The sequence below is a fragment of the Arachis hypogaea genome, chromosome 12 (genome assembly GCF_003086295.3).
Source record: "Arachis hypogaea cultivar Tifrunner chromosome 12, arahy.Tifrunner.gnm2.J5K5, whole genome shotgun sequence".
NCBI classification, from domain to species: Eukaryota; Viridiplantae; Streptophyta; class Magnoliopsida; order Fabales; family Fabaceae; genus Arachis; species Arachis hypogaea.
Genome location: NC_092047.1, coordinates 92,968,691 through 92,988,003, shown reverse-complemented (window position 1 = coordinate 92,988,003; position 19,313 = coordinate 92,968,691). Strand labels below are relative to the sequence as shown.

At 38.7% G+C, this 19,313-nt stretch overlaps 1 non-coding gene across 1 annotated transcript; it reads right to left on the bottom strand.

Moving 5' to 3' along the window:
• Positions 1 to 8,280: 8,280 nt before the first annotated feature.
• On the bottom strand, positions 8,281 to 8,387 carry LOC112730810 (small nucleolar RNA R71). The gene has a single exon (XR_003166618.1). It is a non-coding gene; the product is annotated as a small nucleolar RNA R71 (small nucleolar RNA).
• Positions 8,388 to 19,313: the final 10,926 nt, after the last annotated feature.

Below are 19,313 nucleotides of genomic sequence, written 5' to 3'. Positions count from 1 at the left end.
TAAAATTGATAAATCACAAGGGTTAGAGGGTTCCTTAGCTTAACCCACAAAATTTTGTGATGAATATCACCAATGGCTCATACTAGAGCACCCCTAAACAACCAAAATCACAAGATTTTCTCAAAACCTAAACCAAATTCAAAATACAAGAGAAAAAATGAAACTGGGCAGAGGAGAGTTAAATACTCACCATAAAACTTAGATAGACTCGAAGAGGAGGAGGAGAGTGACGTGTGGCTGTAAACAACTCGTCAATCGGAGCTCCATAGCTCAAGTTATGGTGATTTGAAGATCAAAGAGAGTTAGGATTTCTCTCTTCACATCTCTCTCTTTTCATTTTAGCAACAAACACACTAAATGAGGGTTATAGTGGCTGAATGGCTTTAAGTTAAGGCTTATATATGCTGGGCTTGGGTCCACTTGGGCCCAATTCACTTGGTCTAGTCCGTTGGCCCAATTTTGGGCAAAAATCTCTAAGATTAGAGTTTTAAATCGTATTTTAAATATTTCTATCTTCCCGAATTATAAATTCTTATTTTTTTAAAATTATTCACTTCAAATTAATTTTTTCAGCTATAGTACTGGACAGATAGCAGCCAGTACTGCCGGTCAAATTTCTAGTGCGCATTTTTATTCAGAAAACTATGTTTTTCGACTCAAAAAAATTCACTGAGTCCAAATATCATATTTAAATTATCAAATTCTGATTGCTAAATTTTCAAATCATATTTGCTCCTATTTAATTTATTATTTAATTAATTACGATTTGACTGGGTTTTACCGAGAATCCAATCATGAATCCATGTCATATTTCCCTATCGAATCACAAAACCTAGGCCCACTTTTATGCTTTATCAACTTAACAGAAATAATTCTTACGCGTATCGTGAGACTCAGTCGCATCCTATTAAAATTCCTTGATCTCTATACTCACATTACCTAATCGTTTAAAACCTATAATATCCGCTGCCTAACAATTTGTCATCCTCCAATTTCTACAAAAGTGCTCGATTTTCACAAACTTTCATTCCCATTCAAATCCAACTATTCCAATGTCAATTACAAGCCCCTTCTGCCCTAAATCATCAGACTCCAATCAAATCAAACCTAATTAAACAAATCGTTCAAGCAACTATCCACCTCCAAGTGTTTCGCTCATCAATCCAAAATCAACACACCATTCTCATATATACCACTGCCAAGATTCCTATCATGGTGTTCCCTCACCGGTTTGTTCTTGGAAATTCCTCTTTCTGATTAGTTCATTCATGTCCATGAGACACCCTTCGGGTCTTGTCCACACTAGCCAAGCGATATCGAGGTGATCAGACTCAATATCTCCAGTCAAGTGCTTCAAATTACCAAAGGTACACTCATGCACTTCAAGCTAGATGTATCAGTTAGATACCCTAACTAGCATAGGCACAGACTCAGAGTATGCATTGAAGCATAAGCAGTTCCATCCCTCAGGCTCACGAGGACGAACTGCTCTGATACCGTAATGTAACACCCTAATATTCAAATCCTTATGCTCGAGTCAAAAGTCAATGATAATAAGGTGGTATGACTCTCAAGGTGGACTTCTAATACATAAATTATAAGTATAATTGAAAGGAGTATTAATCGAGAAGTCTGAAAAGAGTAAAAATAAAATCGAGAAGTCTAAACACTCACGCATCGACGACTAAAAGATAAAGCGTGAAATCGAAAACGATATATAGATAAAGGCATGAAGGAGAGTAAGAGAAGGACAATATATAGATATATGACATAAGTAAATAGCCACTAGTCGCGACCCACGAAGTTTAGGCCGGCTAGGGTACAATATGAAAGTAGTTGACAACAGTATCTCATAATCTCTCCCAAAAGAAACATAAGAGCCTCTATAGGCAAGTTTAAAAGAGTTCAATACATAATATAAGCTTTTCAAAATAAAGGTGGAGAGATTCTAAGCAAAATATAAAGTAGAGAATATAAAGATCTTTTCCATCTCTCAGATAAACAACAGCTCACTTCTAAGCACCTGGACTTGTATTTGAAAAACAAGAGATATATACGGAATGAGAACCCCCGACCCATGGGTTCCCAGTACGGTAAAAGTGCCAAATAAATACAATGCATTGTAATAAAAACTCACTAAGCATCCTAAACTTCCTTTCACCAAATATTCATCCTATGTTCTCACTAATCCATGAATAGGCATCTGTCATAAGGGAATGCTAAATCTAATTCATCTTCCTCATGCTTCCCAACTTTTTAACTCTCTAACAAATCAGAATCAGAATCATAAGCCAAACCATCACCAGTTATTTTGTCTCAGTAGTTCTATATCAATACTTCATATCCTCACCTGGAGCAAGTGAAATCACTTTACTGCGTCTACCCAGGGAGTTCATATGATCTCATTATCAACCTGGAGCAAATGAAATCACTTCACTGCGTCTACCCAGGGAACTCAAATTATCTCATTCAATAATCACTTCACTACGTCTACCCAGGGAACATCCCTCAACATCAACCGACACCAGCATGAGGGACTTCTCAGTTGTACAAACCCAATCAATACAGACAAGTAATACACAATTAAGGTACAAGTAGAACAGAGAGCATATAGTCAGGTAACATAGCATGTATGATTTAGCAATCCAAACAAATAGGCAAACCCAAACAATTCAAACATATGCAAATGATGTATGCCTGCCTTGTGGCTGATGAGTCTTATTTGTCGGTTATAAAGCCAACTCGACAAGTCCTGGTAGCTAACCATTAGACTGTCCCTCTGTCGTGCATCCCCAACTCGAGTTATTCACAATCATAATCATAATCACACAACACCCACACTGGTGTTTATTCACAGGGGCGAGCTCATCCGGAACTTTCACATTGTCTGGCCACACTTACGACATAAGGTCAGCAGAATCTCGGATCTCAACCTGGAGCAAGTGGAGCCGACCCACTGCATCTACCCAAGAAAATCCGAGACTCAGATAGTTTCAATCTCAAATCATACTCAACAGGGAGCAAGTGTGGGCTAACCACTGCATCTACCCCAGAAGTCTCAAAACCAAACCCGGAGCAAGTGGAATCACTCCGCTGCATCTACCCAGGTAGGTATGTCTCACCACATTCTGGAGCAAGTGGATCAATGCCACTGCATCTACCCAGGCAGGTATATCTCACCAAATCCCGGAGCAAGTGGGGGCAAAACCACAACCCTTGCGTCTACCCGGGGAGCCTCTATACTAACCAACCTGGAACAAGTGGGGCGCAACCACAACCCTTGCATCTACCCAGGAGGTACGTTCTCGTATGCCCAAGAGAAAATAAGGAGGGGATCCTAACCTCCCACCATCTTGCTGGGGGCGATTTTACAATACCAGGAAGAACAAGGAAGGGGATCCTCACCTTCCTTTATTTCTCTGGGGTCGCACTTTCGGGAAAGAGAGCTCAAGATAAAACAATCATTCAAAATCATATTTTTATTTTCAGCCATAAATCAATATTTATCATAGCCATTCGGCTCATAACATAACCCATAACCAGCCAATAATCATTATTAAATACAGCCCTTCGACTCACGGCATACACCGCACTCCCACCATCATCCTTAGCAACTCATACAATCATCATTACTCATCATTCGTCATTGATTCTCACTTTACTTCATCCACAAGTTACCACATGTCCTAGCTTCTTTTCATTTCTATGCATACTATAAAGATTTAGGACTTAAGGGTGAGAATGAAAGCTTAAAAGTCTGAAATTTGGCTTTAAAAAATCAAAATCAACTTTTGCTGAAAACGGGGTCACGCGTGTGCGTCGCCCATGCACACGCGTGGAAGGCTGAAAAAGTAGGGTGACACGTGAGCGTCGCTCATGCTCACGCGTGGAAAGCAGAGAGATCAAGTGACGCGTGCGCGTCAGTCACGCATACGCGTGGGTGCGTTTTGTGCTCCTCGCACAAAACCAGCACAATACCAGCGCAACTCTCTGGATTTTCTACTGGCCACTTGCATCCCCACATCGACGTGTACGCGTTGGCCAGGCGCACGCGTGATGGAGCAAAAAACTGAGATTGACGCGTGCGCATCGGCCATGCGTGTGTGTGGGAGCACGATCTGCCAAAATTTTTACTAAGTTTAAAAAGCTGCAGAATTTTAGTTTCAATCCCCAAACTTCCGACACACATAACTTCTTCTACAAAATTCCTTTTTCGACCATTTCTAAACCGTTGGAAAGTCCATTGAATAAACTTTCATAAAAATTTGTTTTTAAAGAATTTCTAACTCTGAGGACCGAGTTACGGACCGCCGAAGTTGGTCAAAAATCAGTTTCTACCCAAAAACAGAAATTACAAATTTTTCCAATGTTCACAAGCCAAATTCATTTTCACTCATCCAAATGATCACAACCCAACCACATTCACATAGTTACACTCGACCAAAACCAAACCTACCTCATCTTCACAATTTCACCCAAAATTATCAAATTCCACACCTCAATTTCCCAAACCTTATTATTCAATAATCAAAGCAATTATTCACACATTCAAAGGGGAGAAAGAGAATATGTAGAGAGAGAAAGGGAAATGGGAGAAAGAGGAAGGATAAATGGAGAGGAAGAGAGAGGAGGGCAAAAAAATAAGATGAGAAGAGAGGGAGAGAAAGAGAGAGAGAAAGCGAGAGAGAGGAGGGGGAGAAAGAAAAGAGAGAAAGATGGAAAGAGAGAGGGGGGATGGGAAGAGCAAGGGGAAGGAGAGAGAGAGAGAGAGAGAGGAGAGAGGGGGAGAGAAAGAAGGGGGAGAGAGAGAGAGAGAGAAAGGAGTAGGAGAAAGAGGGGAAGGAGAGAGAGGAAGAGAGAGAGAGACGAGGGGAGAGAAAAAGGAGAGAGAGATAGGGAGATAATGAGAAAGGGAGAGAAGGGAGAGAGAGAGAGAGAGAGAGAGAGAGAGAGAGAGAGAAGATGGGGAGAAAAAGGGGGGAAGAGAGAGAGAGGGAATATAAAAACTAATTTTTTATATGTTAAAACTGGTTTTAGCCTACAAACTAGTTTAAATTGGTTTTTTCAATTAAAACTAGTTTTATTTTTATGAACTGATTTAAACTGATGCATTATACTGTAAACTGGTTTAAAATCAATTTCTTATGTGACAAAGGAGTTTAGTTTAGTTTCTAAACTATTTAAAATGATTTAGTATAGTTTCAATTCAGATTATGAAAAAATTGGACCATGAACACCCTTATTTATAATAGGGTTAAGTACGATTTTAGTCCCTAAGTTATAGGCCGAAAAGTTGTTTCGTCCCTAACCTTTTTTTGTATACAAAATCGTCCCTAAAGTTTAAAACCAAGTTTTAAAATCGTCTTTTTTACTTAAATCTTAAAATTTTGGATCAAATTACCCATAACAAAAAATTATAAAATAAAAAACAAGATAAATAAGAGAAGGATAGTGTTTTTGTTCCTGCGAAAGGGGAAGGGAAGAAAAAGAAGAAGAAGAAAGGAGAAGGGAAGAAGAAGAAGAACCTATCCACGATCCACCTCTGCCTCCGCTTTCACCGCCAAAAATTTAAAACCAAGTTAAATCTTAGGGACGATTTTAAAATCAAGTTAAACTTTAGGAACCATTTTGTATGCAAAAAAAAAAAAGTTGGAGACGAAAAAAATTTTCAACCTATACGTTAGAGACCAAAATTGTACTTAACCCTTTATAATACTATATTAACAATTTAAATAAATTTAAAACTATAAAAGTTATTTCAATGCCCATTTTAATATTACTAACTTTTTATTCTTATAAGTATTAACAATCCAAATAAAATAAGAACCTAAAACCTACTTCATTATCTATTTTAAAGTAATTACGAATATTTTATTTTTCTAATTATTTTTTAATTATTGTATTTATCATTCATTTTCAATCAATTATATTAATGTGCAAATAAATTAAATTACATATGATAATACTTGTATTAATCAACATAGTTTTTTAATTTGGGATTAACATATTGATAAACCATTATTTTATGATTTATATTGTGTTTAATTGAGTGGTTTTTATCAAGTCTCTACCCACTTATTCATATGATTTGCATAATTTTATAATTCCTTCCTAGTTCAGTTCAATGGTTGAAAACTTGCTTCCTAGAAGTCTTTAAATTGTATATTTTAATTCTCCTTTATACCATTCGATGCCGTGATCCGTGTGTTAAGTGTTTCAGGCTTCATAGGGCAGAAATGGCTTAGAGAATGGAGAGGAAGCTTGCAAAAATGGAAGGAACACAAGGAACTAAGGAGATGACCAATGAGCATCGACGCGCACGCATGGCTCACGCGTGCGCGCAAAATGAAGAAAATTGCAGTGACGCGTGCGCGTGCCTCACGCGTACGCGTGGATTGGAGTTCTGCAAAACGACGCGAGCGCGTGCTTGACGCGAACGCATGACACGCCAAAACGACCAGCGGCGCAGACGCATGACCGACACGTACGCGTGACATGCGCGATCTGCAGAATTAACAGAAAATGCTCGGGGCAATTTCGGGTCGTGTTTTGACCCAATTTTCGGCCCAGAAACACAAATTAGAGCCAAGGAACATGCAGAGACTCAAGAAACATTCACACATTCTCATTAGGATAGTTTTTAGTTTTTAGATCTGAATCTAGAGAGAAACTACTCTTCCTCTAGGTTTACTTTAACATTCATAGATTTATGCTTTTTCTTTGGATTTGGATATTGAAGAGTCATCACCTCCGTTGAAGATACTGTTCTAGTTTGTTTCCTATTTCTTTACTCTTTTAATTTATCTTATTTAGCTTGTCCCTTACTCTTCCATATCCTACTTACTTTGTTTAGAGTTACAATTGGATTATTTTCATGGATTGTTAATAGAAAGGATTACTTTTACTTTTAATTAATTTTCAATCTCTATTCTATTTTATTTATTATGTCTTCTTCTTATATTTTTATGAGCGTTATATTCATGTCAATGGAGTAGATTTTCTATTTGACATGGGGTTGATTAAAAGGAGACACTTAAGTTGGAATTCTCAATTGATTAGTTAAATTGGAAGTTGTTGGCTAATTCTGTATTTACTAGCGCTAGACCTTCCCAAGGGAGAGGACTAGGATTTGCGAATAAGAGTTAGCTCAATCGCTTGACTTTCCTTTATTTAGTAAGGGTTAACTAAGTGAAAACAACAACCTCTTTATACTACACTTGAGAAGATTCCAACAAGGATAGAACTTCCAATTAATCATTCCCCCAGTCAAGGCTTTTTAATTAGAATATATAATTTTCTATTAATTATAATTATTTATTTTTCTGTTAATCAACTCTCAAAAATCTCTCAGAAATTCCTGATTAATAAATTAGCACCATTTTCTGCAACTCGTTGGGAGATGACCTGGGACTCATACTCCCAGTATTTTATTCTAAACTTTTGTGACAACTTTTCTAAATTGATGAGGCGGATCTTAGCTGGTTAAGAACTATACTCATAACGTATTCCCTATTTTGATTTCTTAATTAGCCGACTTCTGCCCTCTCGTCAATTTTTGGTGCCGTTGTCGGGGAGTTGCAATAGTGTGCTAGATTATTAATTAGTGTACATATTTTTATTTTTATTTGCATATTTTATTTTTATTTTTTATTCTGTTATCATGAGCTATATATTTTTCTCATTGAATGACACGTTCACTGCCTAATCCGAGCTTAGCCGCATTTGATCCTGAAATTGAAAGAACTCTTTCACGTATTAGGCGAGCTCAACGTCGGTTAGCCTCTGTGGGTGGTGAAGTGATTGTTATCGATTCACCAGTCTCATCTGAGGGCGAATCTGAACCGCCATCTATCTGAGAGCGAAACAAGCTCCTTTACTACTGATTCAGTTGATTCACGTGGAGATAACATGGCAGCACCTAGGAGGATTACTCTCCAGGAAGCTGGAGCCCCAGATTTTACACTGCAGCTGTATCAAGTGCATCACCCAACTCTGGGTGCAGATTTTGAACTGAAGACTGCACTAATCAACTTGATGCCCAAGTTTCATGGCTTACCTGCTCAGGAGCCTATCAAGCACCTTAGGGATTTTCAGACAGCCTGTTCTACTGTAAGGCGTAATGGTGCAGATGAAACTTCTATTCTGTTAACTGCCTTCCCATTTTCTCTTGAGGGAAAGGCGAGGGCGTGGTACTACTCCCAACCTGAAGCGACCGTTACCAACTGGGATACGCTCAGGAGAGAATTTTTGGAAAAATACTTTCCAGCTGAAGTTACAGATAGACTGAGGAAAGAGATCTCCTGCATTGTTCAAGGTGAATAGGAGACTCTCTATGAGTATTAGGAGCGTTTTAAGAACCTTCTAGACGTATGCCCCCATCATATAATTGACAGACTAGTGTTGATCAGCTATTTCACTCAAGGCATGAAGCCTCGGGATAAGACTACACTGGATGGTGCTAGTAACGGTTCTCTGAAAAAGTACAAGACCGCAGATGAAGCATGTCAACTGATCAGCAACTTAGCTGAGTCCACTAGGAATCACAGGCACAGGCATAGCCACTCAAAAGCTGTTGCAGATATTTTCTCTAGCAGTGAAACTACTACTCTTACACAGAGTATATGTGAAATGACCAACCTACTGAAGTAGATGCAGTTAAATCAACAACAGGCACAACAAGCTCAGCCTCTCCCACCACAACAAAGCCAACAGTTGGTTCCACAAAGAGTATGCGGAATCTGTGCTGATTATAGTCATTATACTGATGAATGTCCGTAGCTCCAACAAGAAGACAACACTGTGGCAGCCACTCATAACTTCTATGACCGCCCGAATCAAGGATACAATCAACAAGGCGGCAACTACAACCAAGGTGGGAACTATAACCAAGGATGGCAGGACAACTCCAACCAGGGTTGAAGAGATAATTTTAACCATGGCTGGAGGGACAACTATAACAGAGGAGGCAGAGACAACAATGGAAACCAGAGGTGGAATAACAACAACAGACAGCAGAATCAGAATCAACCTTACAGAGCACCTCACCTAAAACAGTCCCAAGGACCCCAGCACAACCAACAACAAGCTCCTCAGATCACTTATCCTAATTTCTCATCAAATGACAAGATGCTCCATTCTCTTGCACAAGGACAACAAGACATGCAGACGTAGCTGAACTCTACTTTAAATGGTCTGAATGCCACTTTACAAGCTCTCGTCTCTCGGATAGATTCATTACCTAATTCCACCAACCAACCTTCAAGCTCCAGTAGAATTCCTTCTCAACCTCTTCCTAATCCCAAGGGTGGCATCAATGTCATCACTTTGAGGTCCGGAACCACATTACAAGAGAGGAACCATGAGGAGCCAAGCCCACCAGAACACGCCCCAGCTGAGGATGTGGTGGAAGTAGAAGATGCTGAAGAGGAAGAGGACGTCCAGGACATGGTTGAAGAAGAAGAAGCTCAACCACGGAATGAAGCACCAAGGGATGCAGAAGCTGCAAGTAACGCCATTCCTATCCCATTTCCATAACTGGCAAGGAAGCCCAGAAAGCAGATGAAACTTGATCCCAAAATGGTAAAAATATTCAAAAAGGTTGGGGTAACTGTTCCCCTTTTTTATGTTATTCAGCAGGTACCTAAATATGCGAAGTTTCTAAAAGATTTATGCATACATAAGGATAAGATTAATGAATTAGAAACTATTCCTTTAGGTAGTTCTATATTTGCTTTAATGGGAGGTATACCTGAAAAATGTAGTGATCCAGGTCCATGTTTGGTTAACTGTACCATTGGAGGTGTAATATTTTCTGACTGCATGTGTGATTTAGGAGCGTGTGTTAGTATAATGCCATTGTCTATATATGATACTTTGAGGCTCCTTCCCTTAAAAAGGTCGGCAGCTCGTTTTGTGTTAGCAGATAAAAGCATTATTACAGTAGTTGGAATTGCTGAAGATGTATTAGTGAGCATTAAGGGGCTCACATTTTCTATTGACTTCTATATCCTGGAAATGCCCCCTAATGACTCAGGAAGACCATCATCAATCCTGCTTGAAAGACCATTCCTGAAGACTTCAAAGTTCAAGCTGGATGCATTCTCAGGAACTTGCTCCTTTGAGATAGATGGCAGAGCAGTGAAGTTCAGTTTAAATGAAGCTATGAAGCACCCTCCGGAAGATCATTCTATCTTCCAGTGCGACATCATTGATGAAACTGTAGCTGAAGTTCACCAAGAAGAAATAGAAGATAAGCACTTGGAGCAAGGTCCAAGTGTAGGGACACCCTCTGAACATAATGAGGACACTTTGCCATTATCACTAGCCTTGGATGATCCTGAACCTAGCCATGAGAAGAAATTGGAATTAAAGCCCCTTCCTCCACACCTCAAGTATTTTTACCTTGAGGATAATCAAAAGTTCCCAGTTATCATTGCAAGGGAACTTACTTCCCAGTAGGAAGAACAACTGCTTAGTGTGCTGAGAAAACATAAGAAAGCAATTGGATGGAGCTTGGCAGATATAGTAGGCATCAGCCCTCAAGTTTGTGAACACAGAATATTCTTAGAAGAGGGAGCAAAGCCTGTCCGTCAGCCTCAAAGAAGATTGAATCCCACCATCTTAGAAGTTGTCAAGAAAGAAGTGACCAGGCTACTTGAAGCAGATATCATTTACCCCATCTCAGACAGTGAATGGGTCAGTCCAGTACAAGTGGTGCCCAAGAAGTCTGGAGTCACAACAGTAAGGAATGAGCATGGAGAGCTCCTGACAACTAGAGTGCAGAATTCATGGAGGGTTTGCATTGACTACAGGCGTCTCAACCAAGCCACTCGCAAGGATCATTACCCCTTGCCATTTATTGATCAGATGCTTGATCGCCTATCAGGTAAATCCCATTATTGCTTTTTAGATGGTTATACATGCTATTTTCAAATTCATATAGCTCCTGAAGATCAGGAAAAGACTACTTTTACTTGTCCTTTTGGGACTTATGCTTATAAGAGAATGTCCTTTGGCTTATGCAATGCACCAGCTACTTTTCAAAGGTGCATGATGAGTCTTTTCTCTGACCTCATTGAAAACTATATAGAAGTTTTCATGGATGATTTTAGCGTATATGGTGATTCATTTAGCCTTTACTTGGATAGTTTATCTAGAGTATTAGACAGGTGTGTTAGTTCAAACCTTGTACTGAATTTTAAAAAATGTCACTTTATGGTAAAACAAAGAATTGTACTAGGACATGTTGTGTCTAATACTGGCATTTCTGTAGATCCAGCAAAGGTAGATGTCATTTCTAGTTTACCTTAACCCTCCTCCGTGAGGGAAGTCCGTTCGTTCCTTGGCCATGCAAGTTTCTACAGAAGATTCATTAAGGACTTCAGTAAGGTAGCATTACCTTTATCCAGATTGCTGCAGAAAGATATTGAGTTCGAGTTCAGTGAGGATTGCATGCAAGCATTTGATAAGCTGAAGATCGCCCTGACTCAAGCTCCAATTGTGAGAGGACCAGACTGGAGCCAGCCATTTGAGATTATGTGTGATGCCTCCAACCATGCAGTAAGAGCAGCGCTGGCTCAGCGCGAAGGTAAGGATCCTTTTGTAATTGCTTACGCGTCTAAGACCTTAGACGCTGCTCAGTCTAATTACACTACTACTGAAAAAGAGCTTCTTGCTATTATTTTTGCTCTGGATAAATTCCGAGCCTATTTACTTGGTACTAAAGTGGTAGTGTACTTAGACCATGCAGCTCTAAAATAGTTATTAGCTAAAAAGGAGTCCAAACCAAGGCTAATACGTTGGATACTGCTGCTGCAAGAATTTGATTTAGAAATTAAGGATAGGAGTGGTAACCAGAATTTAATGGCAGACCACTTGAGTTGCCTTGAGCACATTAAGGATGACTCCACTCCTATCAATGATACTTTCCCATTTGATAGCTTACATGCAGTATCCGAAGTAGTTCCTTAGTATGCACTTGTAGCTAATTATCTAGTTAGCCACACTTTCCCTCCAAATTTTACTAAGCATCAAAGAGACAAGTTGAAAAGTGAGTCCAAATATTATATATGGGATGACCCATATTTATGGAGGTGTGGTGCTGACCAGGTAATTAGACGTTGTGTACCTCAATCAGAATTCCAGTCCATTTTAGAGGCCTTCCACTCATCTGAGAGTGGTGGACATTTTGGCCCTCAAAGAACAGCTAGAAAAATCTTAGACTGTGGATTCTAGTGGCCTACTCTTTTTAAAGATGCTACTGAATTTTGTAAATCTTGTTCCCCTTGCCAAAGGTTTGGTAATATATCCAAGAGGGATGAGATGCCTCAACAAATTATGCTTTTCTGTGAAATTTTTGATGTTTGGGGCATTGACTTCATGGGTCCATTTCCAAACTCTAATGGTTACTTTTATATACTGTTAGCTGTAGATTATGTTTCTAAATGGGTGGAAGCAATTCCTACCCGTACTAATGATGCTAACACTATTGTTTCCTTTGTTAGAAACCATATTATTTGTCGCTTTGGATAACCACGAGCAATCGTGAGCGATCAAGGCACCCACTTTTCTAACAGGAGACTAACAGGATTACTGAAGAAGCATGGGATAGTTCACAAAGTAGCAACAGCTTACCATCTCCAAACCAATGGGCAAGCAGAAGTCTCTAACAGAGAGATTAAGCATATTCTGGAGAAGATAGTGAAGCCTCATAGGAAGGACTGGAGTGCCAGGCTACAAGATGCACTCTGGGCATATAGAACAGCATACAAGACACCCATTGGGATGAGCCCCTTCTGCTTAGTATACGGAAAGGCTTGCCACCTTCCAGTAGAGGTGGAACACAAGGCTTTCTGGGCTGTGAGGGAGTGCAACATGAATTTTGAGGAAGCTGGTGCTGAAAGAAAGCTACAACTAGCAGAACTAGAGAACCTTCGCCTAGAAGGATATGACAACTCCAGGCGATACAAAGAAAAGATGAAGGCTGTCCATGACAAGCACATAAAAAGGAGAGAATTCAGACCAGGGGAGTTAGTTCTTCTTTATAACTCCAGACTGAGGCTCATGCCAGGTAAACTGAGATCAAGATGGGAAGGTCCATACAGAGTAGAAAAGGCAGAGCCATACGGAGTTTTTCACCTGCGTCATCCTTCTAGCTCCAAATTCATCAAGGTCAATGGACATCGCCTAAAGCTTTATCATGGTGAGAATATGAAAGATCACAAAGAGCTAGAGGTCTTCCTCTTGGAAGACCCACCAACAGAAGCAGAATGAGCCTGAAGACCGTCCAACTTAAGGACGTAAAAGCAAAGTGATAGGTGGGAGACAACCCACCATGGTATGATCGTTCCGTTTCAAGTCTTAGTTTTATTTTACTTTATTCTATTTTGCTTTTGTTAATGACTCTTCTCATAATCTCTGCATATAGTCTGCATTTGCCTTTGCATTCTGCATACATAAAAAAAAGGGGAAGCACGCGACGCGCGAGCGTTGCTGACGTGTCCGCGTCATAGGTGCATGAACGAAGAAAGGGAATTGAACAGAAAGTCACGCAGGAGTGTGGCTGGAGGCGTGCCCTAGGCACCAACGCGTCCACGCGAACGCGTCCCTGACGCGTCCGCGTCATTTGCGAAACTAGCCCACCACGCGTGCGCGTCACCCACGCGCACGCGTGACCCCGCGAAATCGACGTAAATGGGTGCATGGCAGAGAGTTAGGATGGAGTGGGGCTGGAATTGTGCTGAAAGCACAAAGCCCCATCACGCGAACGTGTTCCCCACACGTCCGCATCATTTTTGAAAGTAAAGTCATTCACGCGTGCGCGTCACCCACGCGCACGCGTCACCCTAAATTTTGGCAATATGTGTTTGAGACAGAGAGTTGCGCGAACGCAAGGCTGCTCTCGCGCCACTAGCACAAATTAAGTCACGCGTCCACGTGACCGACGCGTCCGCGTCACTTGAAAATTTTGCAACTCATGCGAACGCGTGATCCACGCGTCCGCGTCACATGCGACGCACAATTTCACTATATCAGCGCCAGATATCTTATCTTTTCCCGAATCCTATTTTTCTCTTCTCCCTTCTTATTTCTTTCTTCTTCCTTCTTTCTTCTTTACTCCTTCTCACTTTTTACTTTCTTTCCCCCTTCTTTCTTCTTCACAATCATCATCAAGGTTCTTTTCTTTTCTTCTTTCCTCTTTACTTTTCAATTATTATTATTTTATCTTTATTTATGTTTTCTTCTTCTTTTTTTTTTCTTTTTACTTTCATTATCTATGTTTTCTTTTTCTTTCTTTTTCTTTTTAAACCCTTTTAATTGGGGTTGGAAATTTATTTGGGTAATTATTTTCTATATTTTGCTTGTGGATTATTAAGGAATTGTTTGACAATTATATATTACTTTTTAAAGGATTGCTTGCATGTTCAATATAATACTTTCAACAACATACTTACCATGCATGCTAAGTGTTTGTGAAAAAGTCCGTATGGCATTGTGCATTATTTTTAAATTATTCTATTCTACTACTCTAATGCCTGTTTTTCACAAAACCCATTTTTATTCATTATTTATTGAATATAATTGTCAATACAAACAGATTATTAGTTTTAAAGACTTGATAATCAAATTGGGCATTTAATGCTTGATCTATGCTACTCATACCTTTGCCAGCATACCAATAAACATCTTGCATATATTTTCCATCACATGCACTTGCTATATTTCCATTGATGAACTTTTCACATGTAGTCGCGACCATGTGTTAACGACATCCTTCTTTACTGTGCATGGATTATCATTTGTCCTGTCCTCCTCCTTGCTCAAAACCTTATCTTTACATGTTACTTTCTTTTTCCCTTTTCAGGATGGCCACCAAGAAGGGTAAAGAGAAAGCTACTCCTAAACCACCAGCAAGGAGAGGTGATGTGTGGAAAACGATCCAACACAAAACTCACCGGCAAGTGTACCGGGTCACATCAAGTAATAATAACTCACATGAGTGAGGTCGATCCCACAGGGATTGAAGGATTGAGCAATTTTGGTTTAGTGGTTGATTTAGTCAAGCGAATCAAGTATTGGTTGAGTGATTTGTATTTGGCAGAAACTAAATTGCATAAATTGTAAAAGGAGAGGGAAGAATTGCAATAAATTAAAGAGAACAAGAAGTAAAAGTGCTGAATCTTAAAGTGCAAGTAATGTAAATTGCAGAAACTTAGATTGCAAGAAATGTAAATGACTGAATCTTAAAGTGCAAGAAAATGTAAATTGATTGAATTATAAAAGGGATTGGGAGCTGGGATTGCAGAATTTAAACAAGCAGAAGCAGATTGCAACAAACAGAAGAACTAAAGATGAATTGAATTGCAATAGATTTCAAACAGAAAAGTAAAATTGCTTGAGGAACAAAAACAGAAAAACTGATGCTTAATTTGCAGCAATTAAAAGAATGTTGAAGATCTCAAGAGTGGAAGAGACTAGAAAACAAGTCTAGATCTCAAATCCTTCCTTGATCCAACAAGAACAATTGCAAAATGAAAATATAAAAGTAAATTGCAGAAGAGAAGAAGTAATGAAGCAGTAAACAGAATTTAAATTTAAGTTCTAGAATTATGCAGAAAGTAAACAAGATCAAGGTGAGATTGAAACAGAAGTTCTTCAATTCTCCACCCAAGATCCAAGACAAGAAGTAAAGAATACTCAAGCAAGAACAAGGAAGAAGAGAGATCAATTCTCCTTCCCAATTCTCTAAGATCCAAATTCAAAGTAAAAGCTCAAAATTACAAAAATAAAAATCAAAAGAAAGCCAAAAGTGAAAGTAAAAAAAATGCTAGATGTAAAAATCCTTTTCTAAATCAAACTAACACCTATTTATACACTTCCTAATTTGGATCTAAGAATTTGGGTGGGCTTTAAAATTTGGTGAAGAAATGAATTAAATTGGATTTTTAATGATTTTTGGCCCAATATTACACCTCCCAGGGATGGCTCAGTTGGAAAACCAAACTGAGCACCCCAATTTGCCTTGCTTGTCAAATTTTGTGTGCGCGTCCCAGCCTTGCCGTGTTGCTTGACACTAGAGCTCAGTTGGAATTTTGAACTGAGCTCTAGTCTTGGCCGTGTCCCATTGTTGTGTGCATGGCATCCTTGGTGTGCTTCCTTTGTGCGTGTCATAGCTCCTTGGTCCGTGTCAAAGTGTGGGGAGAGGGGGGAAGTAGTGCTCAGTTGGAAAAACCAACTGAGCTCTCCATTGTAGCGTCCTCATGCTTCCAAGTTCGAACCTTGGTGGAAGCAAACTAAAGCTAATTTCCTTGGAAGAGTGGAGAGTGAGGAGTGCTTGTACAAGGAAGCTCCAGGTTCGAGCCTTGTTGAGTGAAATGTTGTACCCATTTTTATTTCAAGGAGTAGCGCTCCTTCTTTGCAAGTGAGGGGCTCCCACTTCGATTCCCAGTGAATGCAATTTGTGGAGCCAATTTTCCTTATGCCTAGCAATATAATGTAGCGCTCAGTTAAGTAAAGCAATTGAGCACCCTTGCCTCCTTGGAGTAGCGCCTTCTTGTCATCCTTTAGGTGCAAGGTTCAAGTCTTAGTGAATGATTTTTGGCCTATTTTTCCTTGTTTTCCTTGCAAGGAGCGTTCCTTGCCTCCCTTGGATCATTGGTTCGAAACTTGGTGGCTTCATACATGGGAATTTTGCTTTGAATTAATTCTTGAAGGAGCCCGATAAAGCTCACTTAGGCTGGGTTTGGTAAAGCTTTTGCTTTTTAAAAGTAGCTTATGAAAGCTGTCTTTTAAAAGATAGCTTTTTAAAAGCTGCAGCACTTGCGTTTGGTAAAATCAAATTAAAAATGACTTTTAATAAGTACAAGCACCACAATTGTGTTTGGTAAAACAGCTTTTAAAAGTTGAAAAAATTATAATAAACATGTTTATAATAAAAAATAATTTCTTTTTTCAAATTTTTTAAAAATTTATATAATATTTTAAAATAAAATAATGTTAAAATAAAAAATTCATAATAAATATAAATATAATAAATAAATTCTTTTATTTTTTAACTTTAAAATTTTATATAAGTATCATAAAAATTTATTTTATCAATTAATAAGACTAATAAACATACAATATTATTCTATTCTAGTAGGCCAATAATAATACAGGAACCAGATATATTATAAAAACAAAAGAATAATAGAATAATTAATTAACATTACTTGAAAAAAAATCACAAGAAACAATAAACTGATAATATGATTCATGAATCAAATTTTGGAGTTCTAATTGAATTAATTAACACTTTATTTTGATACTAACTCAAATTTTAGAGACTAATAATTAACATATTTACTTGATTTATTCACTGTACTAATATAAATAGATTTATCATTAGTCAATAATAAAATTTGTATGTAATCCAATGTTAGTACTGGGTACGCTCATTACCCACCTATATATATTGGCTCACCTTTACAGATCACAAAAAATAGGACACTTATCTCAAATAAACTACTCTTATGATTATATATCTATATTTACATATGTATATACATGTTGTTATTATAATTTTGACTAATGTTCATGCAAAGAAAATTTTATGATTGATTTTCTGATCAACCTCTTCCCGTTTCAAAGAACAGAGAAAAACAAACATAATAGATCTACTGAAAAAATACAAAATTAACGCAAAAAAAATAATATAAATAGATAGAAGTTCATACCTAATATGTGATAGAGATGTATTTGTATTGAAATTTGTGAAGATTAGGTTGAAAAATAAAAAATATATGAAGATTGTGTTAGAATTTGTGAAGGTTAGGATGAGAAGTTAGAAATATACGAGAATTTTAATGGCAATATAATAGCGGAAAATATGTGCGGAAAAATGAAAAAAATTTGGTAAGCATAAGCCAGCTTTGAAAAGCTCCCTCCTAGGTGCTTTCAAAAGCACCCCTAACTTTTAAAAGCCGTAAGCACAAGCACTTGGGCTTCTTAATTTACCAAACGCAAAATGACGTGCTTGTGCTTGGGCTTTTTAAAAGCACAAGCACCTCTTGAAAAAGCTTTACCAAACCCAGCCTTAGTTAACTGAGCCTTATTTTGTTTCCTTGCTTTCTTCAGCGCTCAGTTAACTAATTAAACTGAGCTTGGTGCCTTGCTCTCTCCCATTTTTCCTTGTGAAGCTCAGTTTGCTTTCTCAACTTAGCTTTCCTTCTTCCTCAATGTTGCCACGCTTTTTCTTCCCTTGGGCACATTTTTTGCTTCCTTTGGACACGTTCCTTATGCCACGCTTTTCTTATTTTCTTCTTTCTTCACCTACAAGTAATCAAAACAACCAATCAAAGTATCACCAAATTCACAGGGTTTATAAATCAATTATTTATCAATTAAATTTAGCTTAAACCTCATGATTTTGTATCAATTAAAGGGTGGTTGGTTGATTCAAAGAAACCATGCAATTCCACTCCAAATTACTTACTTACAATGCAAGAAAGTGCATAAATCCTATTAAAAATAAAGAAAAAGACTAGTTAATCTAGGCTAAGATGACTTGTCATCAAGAGGAACAAAAAGAGCATTAGCTGCGGAGACACCTTCAACAGCGGTAAAACCCTGAACAAAACGAATCAAGAGGATCATCAAGGTCGATGAAAAAGAGAAAGCCTTCCCAGCAAAGGACACTGCGCGGTTTACTAACCGCTACTGTGAGAAGATGTTCCCCATCCTGGCGAAAAGGAACTATAACAATGAGCACCTTCTCATCCTCCCAACCCACATTGTTAAATTTGTTGAGCCCCGCATTGAGCGAAAAGAATGGGGATTCCTACGGAGACAGCCACGACAGGTTAATCTATCATGGGTAGTTGAATTCTACTCCAATTTTTACTTGCCAACCCTGCAATCTGTCTATGTCCGTCAGAAGCAAGTCCTCATAACTGAAGAAGTCATTCAGTGAGCTTTAGATCTTTCCCCTGCTCCAGAAGAATTGGACGCATTTCAAGAAGCCTCTGTCAAACGCCAGACATACAAATTTGACTGGGACGCCGTTCTCAGAGTTATAACACAACCTGGCAGCAGATGGATTTATGGATACCATCGCTCCCGACCTAAAGGGATATTAGCTTCAACACTCACCTTGGAGGCTCGAGTATGGGCACAGATTATGTCCCATTACGTCTTTCTGAGCACTCACGAGTCCTCCTTCACTGCAGACATGGCTGTTCTACTCTGGTGTATCCTTACAGACCAACCTCTAAACTTACCAAGGCACATCCGGCATGCCATGGAACACGTACAAATTACGGGCAACCTACCTTTTT